This window comes from Corella eumyota, chromosome 6 (assembly GCF_963082875.1).
Source record: "Corella eumyota chromosome 6, kaCorEumy4.1, whole genome shotgun sequence".
In the NCBI taxonomy this organism is placed as follows: Eukaryota; Metazoa; Chordata; class Ascidiacea; order Phlebobranchia; family Corellidae; genus Corella; species Corella eumyota.
This window is the reverse complement of record NC_137495.1, coordinates 11,986,404-11,998,110: the sequence shown is the minus strand read 5'-3', so window position 1 is coordinate 11,998,110 and position 11,707 is coordinate 11,986,404. Positions and strand designations below refer to the sequence as shown.

Below are 11,707 nucleotides of genomic sequence, written 5' to 3'. Positions count from 1 at the left end.
GGATCGTGGGCCGAGCCTGGAGGTAGTGCAATACCAGGACAACCCGTGAACGGGACGAAGCAAGCTTCAGTTCCGCGTTCTGTATTCAAAAAACCGCATAATACAAAGAGCTAGGCGATGCCTAGCGTCCCAGGTATTACAACTGAGAAGAACAGATACTACACTTGATCTTAGCCCTAGGGGCCGAGAAGCGATGCCCAAAAATGGCGGAATCCGATCGAATTCGCGCGGTCTGTCATTCTGTTCGCGGCCGCTATTGGCTAATTCATTTTATTCCAATAGTTGCTTCGCACCCCGTGTGCAGGTTGACGGTTTTTCAAAGCGGGGTATCTGTTCACAGCCACCCTAATTATCGCCACAGTAATTAATTAATTGCGACCTGTGCGCCACAGGAGGCCGCCGTTAACTTGTGTCGACGCCTATTTACACACTAAACACAAATGTTGCTAATTATAAAGTTGCCTGGCTCTACTTTGCAAATTTTAATCGCGAAATGGGCGAGCCTTGTAAGCGCAAGGTTCGTACTGTTAGGTGGTCGTAAAAACGTGCGTCGTTTTCTCCTGCATTTCGCTTTAAATTCTTTAGGCGACAAGCGCCTTGCTTGGTCGTTTAGACTGGTTTTGTCGACCGGCATGTTCGGGCATTCTATTTGAATAAGGTAAGTTACCCGTTTTTGAAATGGAGTTTTTTTTAATCAAGTCGCACACTAAATCGTTGCAAAAATGTGGACATGTTGCTGCCTGGGTAAGTTATGCCGGTCGCCTTAGGGTGCATGCAATCTTAGTTTTATTTTTGCCTAAGACGATATGAAGGCGCTAAATAAGCTTACTCAACCAATTTGTAATAAAAGTTAACTAAGAAAACAACGAGAATGTGACAAAAGCTATGTATATATAGAGTGATGTAATAATAGATAATCCTGCCGCAGCAGGATCGTGGGCCGAGCCCGGAGGTAGTGCAATACCAGGATAACCCGTGAACGGGACGAAGCAAGCTTCAGTTCCGCGTTCTGTATTCAAAAATCCGCATAATACAAAGAGCTAGGCGATGCCCAAAAATGGCGGAATCCGATCGAATTCGCGCGGTCTGTCATTCTGTTCGCGGCCGCTATTGGCTAATTCATTTTATTCCAATAGTTGCTTCGCACCCCGTGTGCAGGTTGACGGTTTTTCAAGGCGGGGTATCTGTTCACAGCCACCCTAATTATCGCCACAGTAATTAATTAACGGCGACCTGTGCGCCACAGGAGGCCGCCGTTAGCTTGTGTCGACGCCTTTTTACACACTAAACACAAATGTTGCTAATTATAAAGTTGCCTGGCTCTACTTTGCAAATTTGAATCGCGAAATGGGCGAGCCTTGTAAGCGCAAGGTTCGTACTGTTAGGTGGTCGTAAAAACGTGCGTCGTTTTCTCCTGCATTTCGCTTTAAATTCTTTACGCGACAAGCGCCTTGCTCGGTCGTTTAGACTGGTTTTGTCGCCCGGCATGTTCGGGCATTCTATTTGAATAAGGTAAGTTACCCGTTCTTGAAACGGAGTTTTTTTTAATCAAAACTAGTCGCAAAAGAAATTGGTACAAGTGCGTGTACATAAAATATCGCGAAATGTACGATCGTTGTAAGCGCATGGCCCGTGCTGTTAGGTGGTCGTAAAAACGTGCGTCGTTTTCTCCTGCATTTCGCTTTAAATTCTTTACGCGACAAGCGCCTTGCTCGGTCGTTTAGACTGGTTTTGTCGACCGGCATGTTCGGGCATTCTATTTGAATAAGGTAAGTTACACGTTCTTGAAACGGAGTTTTTTATAATCAATACTAGTCGCATAAGAATTGGTACAAGTGCACGTACATAAAATATCGCGAAATGTGCGATCGTTGTAAGCGCATGGCCCGTGATGTTAGGTGGTCGTAAAAACGTGCGTCGTTTTTTCCTGCATTTTGCTTTAAATTCTTTACGCGACAAGCGCCTTGCTCGGTCGTTTAGACTGGTTTTGTCTACCGGCATGTTCGGGCATTCTATTTGAATAAGGTAAGTTACCCGTTTTTGAAACGGAGTTTTTTTTAATCAAGTCGCAGACTAAATCGGTGCAAAAATGTGGACATGTTGCTGCCTGGGTAAGTTATGCCGGTCGCCTTAGGGTGCATGCAATCTTAGTTTTATTTTTGCCTAAGACGATATGAAAGCGCTAAATAAGCTTACTCAACCAATTTGTAATAAAAGTTAACTAAGAAAACAACGAAAATGTGACAAAAGCTATGTATATATAGAGTGATGTAATAATAGATAATCCTGCCGCAGCAGGATCGTGGGCCGAGCCTGGAGGTAGTGCAATACCAGGACAACCCGTGAACGGGACGAAGCAAGCTTCAGTTCCGCGTTCTGTATTCAAAAATCCGCATAATACAAAGAGCTAGGCGATGCCTAGCGTCCCAGGTATTACAACTGAGAAGAACAGAGGTGGTGACTACGGCAAGCCGTATTTGACATCCCAATAAAGGGATTGCTGTAAAGCATGTCCTCACCAGAGGCCTTTTACAACCCCTGGTGGTTGAAAAAGGTTGTAGTGTAATACTACCCCCAGCACAGTTAGCAAACGTAATGAAGCTGTGTGGGTTGAAGGGCGCATAGCTATCGTGGTTGGAGGGTTTTAACACCAAGCCACACCCAGCGACTAGAGCTTAATCACTTAGCTTGGCAAAACCACTTTGCAATCGGCGGGAAAAATTTCACGAAACCCTTTCCGATTGCTGTGGCTGCTTTCGCTTGTGAGCTGCTAGCCATGTACCAGATTTCAGCGGGCAAACAATGCATAACATGTGTGCAAAGTGCAAAGTGCTGAGTGAAAGTGAATGTCAGCAATGTGAGCATACTTTCATCTGGCGTGATCGCTTCTCAGTCTTTGGGCCTTAGATCCAGCAATAGTGCCAACGACGTCACTACACTTGATCTTAGCCCTAGGGGCCGAGAAGCGATGCCCAAAAATGGCGGAATCCGATCGAATTCGCGCGGTCTGTCATTCTGTTCGCGGCCGCTATTGGCTAATTCATTTTATTCCAATAGTTGCTTCGCACCCCGTGTGCAGGTTGACGGTTTTTCGAAGCGGGGTATCTGTTCACAGCCACCCTAATTATCGCCGCAGTAATTAATTAACGGCGACCTGTGCGCCACAGGAGGCCGCCGTTAGCTTGTGTCGACGCCTTTTTACATACTAAACACAAATGTTGCTAATTATAAAGTTGCCTGGCTCTACTTTGCAAATTTGAATCGCGAAATGGGCGAGCCTTGTAAGCGCAAGGTTCGTACTGTTAGGTGGTCGTAAAAACGTGCGTCGTTTTCTCCTGCATTTCGCTTTAAATTCTTTACGCGACAAGCGCCTTGCTCGGTCGTTTAGACTGGTTTTGTCGCCCGGCATGTTCGGGCATTCTATTTGAATAAGGTAAGTTACCCGTTCTTGAAACGGAGTTTTTTTTAATCAAAACTAGTCGCATAAGAAATTGGTACAAGTGCGTGTACATAAAATATCGCGAAATGTGCGATCGTTGTAAGCGCATGGCCTGTGCTGTTAGGGGGTCGAAAAACGTGCGTCGTTTTCTCCTGCATTTCGCTTTAAATTCTTTACGCGACAAGCGCCTTGCTCGGTCGTTTAGACTGGTTTTGTCGACCGGCATGTTCGGGCATTCTATTTGAATAAGGTAAGTTACCCGTTCTTGAAACGGAGTTTTTTTTAATCAAAACTAGTCGCATAAGAATTGGTACAAGTGCACGTACATAAAATATCGCGAAATGTGCGATCGTTGTAAGCGCATGGCCCGTGCTGTTAGGTGGTCGTAAAAACGTGCGTCGTTTTCTCCTGCATTTCGCTTTAAATTCTTTACGCGACAAGCGCCTTGCTCGGTCGTTTAGACTGGTTTTGTCGACCGGCATGTTCGGGCATTCTATTTGAATAAGGTAAGTTACCCGTTCTTGAAACGGAGTTTTTTTTAATCAAAACTAGTCGCATAAGAAATTGGATTAAGTGCCTGTACATAAAATATCGCGAAATGTGCGAGCCTTGTAAGCGCATGGCCCGTGCTGTTAGGTGGTCGTAAAAACGTGCGTCGTTTTCTCCTGCATTTCGCTTTAAATTCTTTACGCGACCAGCGCCTTGCTCGGTCGTTCAGACTGGTTTTGTCGCCCGGCATGTTCGGGCATTCTATTTGAATAAGGTAAGTTACCCGTTCTTGGTGACTTATACTTTTTAACAACAGTTATTTATTTATATCTAATTCACGTCGCCCATTAGGGTTGGGACAGCTTTAGCTTATGTTCGATATAGTTGGCTTTTTTGACAAGGCATTTTTTAACGCCCGAGCGAATTATATCAATAAAAATGGAAAACCAAAATTTGAGTTTGAACAACAACAACAAACGAAAAATTTCACCAACAACAAAGAATACAAATTCACCCAAAAGACCAAACCAAGAAGACCAATTAAAAAAGAATACCTCGATTCCACCAGACAGACAGACATGGCAGCAGGACAATAAAACATCAAAAGATCTTCCCAGCCATGTCACTGGAAAAAAATCTTTTGCAAATGTGGCTGGTGGAGGCAAAACCACACCATCGGTTAATCTGAATATACACGACTGCAACATAATGCTAAGGTTCGAACCAAGGCAAAGCCGAGAAGAAGTGTTTAATCGCCTTCTTAAGGACATTAAATTCAAAACAACTGACTATGAAAGTATTTTTTGTAAATTTTCTGGGCTCTGTGTAATTACAATGACTAACACTGAAAAAACAAAAGATTTGGTAAACATATTGAAAAATGAATATTTTAAACAAAAATGGTCTGACTTAATCTATGTAAGAAAATGGGTGGAAGAAGACATCCCAATTATTTTTTCAAACGTACCCTCCAAATTTCCTGACAATATTATCATTGAAAAAATAAAACAACTTCAGCTTGAAGTTACAAGATCAATTCATATTAAAGACAAATTTGGAGTAAAAAACGGAAAACGATATTACTTTGTAAAGGAAGAAAACATTCGTCAAGTAACAGTACCCAAACAATTAATATACGGAAACTATTATTTTCCTGTTTACCATCCCGGACAACAAGCAAAAAACATAAACGAACCGGATAAACAACAAGAAAAAACAGAAAAAAACATACCAAAAGAACAGCAACAAAATTCGCCACAAACAAACAAAGATAATGAAACCGAAACCCCGAAGGACCATCAAGAGAAGAAACCTAGCATATTTTCCCCGCCACGGCCAATAATAAAAAATCAAAATGAAACATACACGCCACAAAGAAACACTTCAATCCAAAATAAACCCAGCAGTAGACAACAGACACCAGCCCACATCACCCACAAATCAATCCCATATGTCATAAACACCTCCGATGAAGAAGAAGTATATCCATTGGAAACATCGATGGAAAATTCAGAAGATATAAACTATACTTACCCGTCCGCAGGTAAAATAATATACAATCTTTCAGAAACAAATAATACAAACCTTTAAACAAACTATCAAAACTAATTAACAATCAAATTTATTTACTTTTTCTAATTTTTCCTGTAAAATATTTGTTTAATAATGGTGTCATATTTAACTATAACAACTCTCAATTGCAACGGACTTGGCAATATGATAAAACGACAAACTTTATTTAATAACTTAGCAAACTCCTTAAGTACAATTATACTGCTTCAAGAAACCCATTCCCTACCCCAATTAGAATCGATATGGGCATCCGAATGGAAAAATGGCCCATCTTTCTTCAACTCTTCCAGTTGCTTTTCAAACGCACGCGGTGGAGTTGCAATACTTTTTAACACTAAAACTATCACACCATCAAACATACACTACACAACAGACGGACGGACAATTTCATTAGATATTAACACACATACACATACAATTCATATAATAAACATATACGCACCAGTTTCATCACACCAAAATTCAACTGATAACATAAAATTTTTCAACTCAATACTACACCTCACCTCATCACCTTACCCAACCATAATGGCGGGTGACTATAATAACATCGAAAACACACAAACTGACAGAACACCTCCATTAACACATAACACACAAAATAAATCAATACAAACATTTCAACAACTTTTCGGACTTTATGACTCATTTAGAAAACTACATCCTCACAAACAACAATATACATACACCGGACACAACATGCAGTCCAGACTAGATAGAATATACATTACACCAGAAATAACACCACTCGAACATAAAATACAGCCATTTCCACTTTCAGACCATGACATTGTCACACTTACATTTACACTCACAAACACACACATCATTAAAAAAGGAAAAGGATTTTGGAAAAACAACACAAACACTTATCACGATGCAGACTTTTCACACACACTAGCACATAAATTACCACATTGGAACAACACAACACAAAACATAAACACAAACTGGAATAATATTAAAAGACATATCAAACACCTAAACATAAAACATTCAATTTTGATCAAAAACAGACAGACTGACAACATACAAACACTTACCAATAACATGAACACAGCAAAAGAAAACTTACAACATAACCCAACACCACAACATTACAAAACATATCAAACATCAAAAAATAATTTGGCTAAAAAGATTAAACAACATACAAAACAAAAAATATTCAATACCATTTTAAATAACCAATACAAACATGCACCTGATAAATACATTTACAAACAAATTAAAACCCACATTACTCAAACACAAATACCAGAACTTTATAACAAATACTTCTTACCATATTCTACAACAAAACAATTGATCAATATAACACAACAATATTACACTAACTTATACAACAACACATACACTGACACAAATCACATTTTTCACTCAAATACATTACCACAACTAACCACAAAACAACAAATCTCATTAACAACACCCATTACAAAAACAGAACTATTAAACACAATAAAATCACTTTCACCACAAAAGACACCTGGGCCTGACGGACTATCATTTGAACTCTACAAAACACACTCAGACACACTTCAAAATACATTACTCAAACTATATAACAATTTTTTAACAACAGGCACCATACCGCAACAATTTAAAACAGGCACTATAACATTAATACACAAACACAAATCAAAATCACTTTTAGAAAACTATAGACCAATATCATTACTAAACACTGACATCAAAATTTTCACTCGCATTTTGGCCAACAGACTGAAAAATATCACTAACACCTTACTATCACACACACAATTTGCACAACAAAACAAATCAGCAGCAGGCGCAAGCTTGTTGCTGAGGGACATATACAATTTATCCACAACACGACATAAACAATACCATATCATATCACTAGATTTTAAAAAAGCATTTGATTCAATAAGCCACACATACCTACTAGACACACTTGCCAAATTTAACTTTCCAATCACATTAATTAACATTATTAAATCACTCAATACAGACGCCACATCACACATTCTCATTAACAAACATATCACTCCACCAGTACACATCAAAAAAGGAATTCGACAAGGAGACTCACTAAGCTTACACCTATTCACACTTTCAATTGAACCACTTATACAACAAATAGACGCAGATAACACAATTAAAGGAATACACATAACAGGACAAAATATTATCAAAACAATTTCATATGCAGATGACATAACCCTCACACTGTCCACACCTCAATCAATACACTCAGCTTTTAAAACACTACAATTATTCGAACATGCATCTGGACTTACACTCAATCACAACAAAACAAATACATTAATTACTAACCGCAATATTAAAACACAGAATATACCACAAAACATAAACCCTAATTACACACACATTTCACCACTTAACATACCAATAGGCATACCTACACAAATTCACAAATCATGGAACACAACATATAACAAAATTACAACAGAACACGAGAATTTAAAACAACATTATACTACACTTGAACATAAAACAATATTAACAAAAACAAAACTACTGCCCCACATTCGAGCAATGGCCAGCACATACCCTATACCACAACATATCATATCAAAAATAAACAACACATTTCTTACATATGCACTAGGAAAAACACACACAAATATCACATATAAAACACTGACACTACCACAGGCATTCGGAGGCTATTCATTTCCAGACATACAAACATACGCAGACCTTTTTTACATAAGACCACTTTTTTCACACACCAAATACAGATTAAATGCAAGCCCACCAACCATACAGGACACTCTCATAAAATATCACATAGGACACACACTTTCCAAACTACACAACATCTTACCACTTAACACAATACCACATATTGACAACACAAACAAAAACTATTTACATTACATCACAATTATAAACAAATACAACATAACTTCAAAACAACTGCTATCAGGAAACATAAACAAACTATATAAAACAATTATAACACCCACAACCAAATCTACAATTCCATGGTCAAATATACACAGTAAAATTTTAACAAACAGCACCAAAACATTTAACTTTAAGCTTATACATAACATATTACCACTCAAATCTACATACATGCATTTTAATTTAGACAACAACTCACATTGCCTGTTTTGCAACAAAGCCGCGTACGAAACTTCTTTTCACACTTTTCATGCTTGTAAACAAATCCAACCTTTACTTACTTTAACTAATAACATATTTACCTTTCTATCTGGCCAAGATCACAATATTTTTGATAATTCCGACCATTTAAATTTAGTTCCACCATCTTCAATCTCACCCTTATATCTTGATCACTATATTCTTCTTATTTCAATTTTACATCAAAAAATCTGGAAACAAAGAAACCAAATTTGCCATGAAAAATTAAACTTTTCTATACCAACTATTCTATCCTCTTTTAAAAAAACTTTATACTCCCAACTCACCCTTGAAAACAGCAAAAATCAAAGCTTATATTCCCACATCATCACGGAATGCATAACATCATTTGAACATAACTCAGCAGTTACCTAATAAATTACTCTGACCTAAAAATAATTGCAAAAATAAATTTTAACACTTAAAACAGATTAATTTTTAATTTATACATAATAACTACCCAAATATAATCCAAAACATGTCATCACTGTTAATAAGCAATAATACCTTTCTATAACCCCAAGTAAAACAATTTAAAAAATCCAATTTCAACTAAATAAATTTAAAATAACATTATTATTTAAAATTTATCAAATCAATCTATTAAAACTGCTAAAATACACCAATAATTATAACAGTACAACTAATAAACATTAAGTAATATATTTAGTACATGAAAACCAATTCTTAAACTCAAAATTGACCAAATTTTTAACCAAAAACAATTTTTTTTAAACATGTGCTTTTTGCCATGGCAACATAAAGTTTCGTACACTACTAGCGGCAAAATAATTAAATTATCCTCAAATAAATAATTTTTTGTATATTTATAAACTATAATTTTGTACTGTATATCTTCTATATAAACATAACTTCCTTAAAGAATATATACTTTTCAATTGCTTTATAATTTAGATGTACATATTAACCATTTAAAATTGTAAATATTTACTAATTTATCGTTGTAACTTGTCTTTTTTTTTAGTAAATGTAATTGTATGTTTTAAACCGTAATATTGTTGTATATTTTTGTATACACATAGTTTTCCTTAAACAGCTCTTCAAACTAGCTTTAATGACAACAGAAACAAATTAATTTTCAAAAATCCTTAAAAATAAATAAATGTTTTTTTTTCTTTTCTAAACTAATTTTTTTCGTAATTTAATTGTAGTTTTAATAAATGTATTTATATCAATCCAAACTTTAATTACCACCACTAATATACAAAATTAATGAAAACTTACCTTTTTAAACAGAATCGTTATTTTTTTTTTGTGTACTCGCAATAATTTTCGTTTGTGTTATTTTTAATTAATGCAAATAAAATAAAATAAGGAGTTTTTTTTAATCAAAACTAGTCGCATAAGAAATTGGTACAAGTGCGTGTACATAAAATATCGCGAAATGTGCGATCGTTGTAAGCGCATGGCCTGTGCTGTTAGGGGGTCGAAAAACGTGCGTCGTTTTCTCCTGCATTTCGCTTTAAATTCTTTACGCGACAAGCGCCTTGCTCGGTCGTTTAGACTGGTTTTGTCGACCGGCATGTTCGGGCATTCTATTTGAATAAGGTAAGTTACCCGTTCTTGAAACGGAGTTTTTTTTAATCAAAACTAGTCGCATAAGAATTGGTACAAGTGTACGTACATAAAATATCGCGAAATGTGCGATCGTTGTAAGCGCATGGCCCGTGCTGTTAGGTGGTCGTAAAAACGTGCGTCGTTTTCTTCTGCATTTCGCTTTAAATTCTTTACGCGACAAGCGCCTTGCTCGGTCGTTTAGACTGGTTTTGTCGACCGGCATGTTCGGGCATTCTATTTGAATAAGGTAAGTTACCCGTTCTTGAAACAGAGTTTTTTTTAATCAAAACTAGTCGCATAAGAAATTGGATTAAGTGCCTGTACATAAAATATCGCGAAATGTGCGATCGTTGTAAGCGCATGGCCCGTGCTGTTAGGTGGTCGTAAAAACGTGCGTCGTTTTCTCCTGCATTTCGCTTTAAATTCTTTACGCGACAAGCGCCTTGCTCGGTCGTTTAGACTGGTTTTGTCGACCGGCATGTTCGGGCATTCTATTTGAATAAGGTAAGTTACCCGTTCTTAAAACGGAGTTTTTTTTAATCAAAACTAGTCGCATAAGAAAATGGTACAAGTGCGTGTACATAAAATATCGCGAAATGTGCGATCGTTGTAAGCGCATGGCCCGTGCTGTTAGGTGGTCGTAAAAACGTGCGTCGTTTTCTCCTGCATTTCGCTTTAAATTCTTTACGCGACAAGCGCCTTGCTCGGTCGTTTAGACTGGTTTTGTCGACCGGCATGTTCGGGCATTCTATTTGAATAAGGTAAGTTACCCGTTCTTGAAACGGAGTTTTTTTTAATCAAAACTAGTCGCATAAGAATTGGTACAAGTGCACGTACATAAAATATCGCGAAATGTGCGATCGTTGTAAGCGCATGGCCCGTGCTGTTAGGTGGTCGTAAAAACGTGCGTCGTTTTCTCCTGCATTTCGCTTTAAATTCTTTACGCGACAAGCGCCTTTGCTCGGTCGTTCAGACTGGTTTTGTCGCCCGGCATGTTCGGGCATTCTATTTGAATAAGGTAAGTTACCCGTTCTTGAAACGGAGTTTTTTTTAATCAAGTCGCAGACTAAATAGGTGCAAAAATGTGGACATGTTGCTGCCTGGGTAAGTTATGCCGGTCGCCTTAGGGTGCATGCAATCTTAGTTTTATTTTTGCCTAAGACGATATGAAAGCGCTAAATAAGCTTACTCAACCAATTTGTAATAAAAGTTAACTAAGAAAACAACGAAAATGTGACAAAAGCTATGTATATATAGAGTGATGTAATAATAGATAATCCTGCCGCAGCAGGATCGTGGGCCGAGCCTGGAGGTAGTGCAATACCAGGACAACCCGTGAACGGGACGAAGCAAGCTTCAGTTCCGCGTTCTGTATTCAAAAATCCGCATAATACAAAGAGCTAGGCGATGCCTAGCGTCCCAGGTATTACAACTGAGAAGAACAGAGGTGGTGACTACGGCAAGCCGTATTTGACATCCCAATAAAGGGAT

General features: G+C 37.7%; 3 non-coding genes and 1 pseudogene across 3 annotated transcripts; all 4 read right to left on the bottom strand.

Moving 5' to 3' along the window:
- On the bottom strand, positions 1-195 carry LOC145757240 (U2 spliceosomal RNA). The gene has a single exon (XR_014285295.1). It is a non-coding gene; the product is annotated as a U2 spliceosomal RNA (small nuclear RNA).
- Positions 196-930: 735 nt separating this feature from the next.
- LOC145757285 (U2 spliceosomal RNA) lies at positions 931-1,072 on the bottom strand (annotated as a pseudogene).
- Positions 1,073-2,297: 1,225 nt separating this feature from the next.
- LOC145757265 (U2 spliceosomal RNA) lies at positions 2,298-2,498 on the bottom strand. The gene has a single exon (XR_014285317.1). It is a non-coding gene; the product is annotated as a U2 spliceosomal RNA (small nuclear RNA).
- Positions 2,499-11,506: 9,008 nt separating this feature from the next.
- LOC145757264 (U2 spliceosomal RNA) lies at positions 11,507-11,707 on the bottom strand. The gene has a single exon (XR_014285316.1). It is a non-coding gene; the product is annotated as a U2 spliceosomal RNA (small nuclear RNA).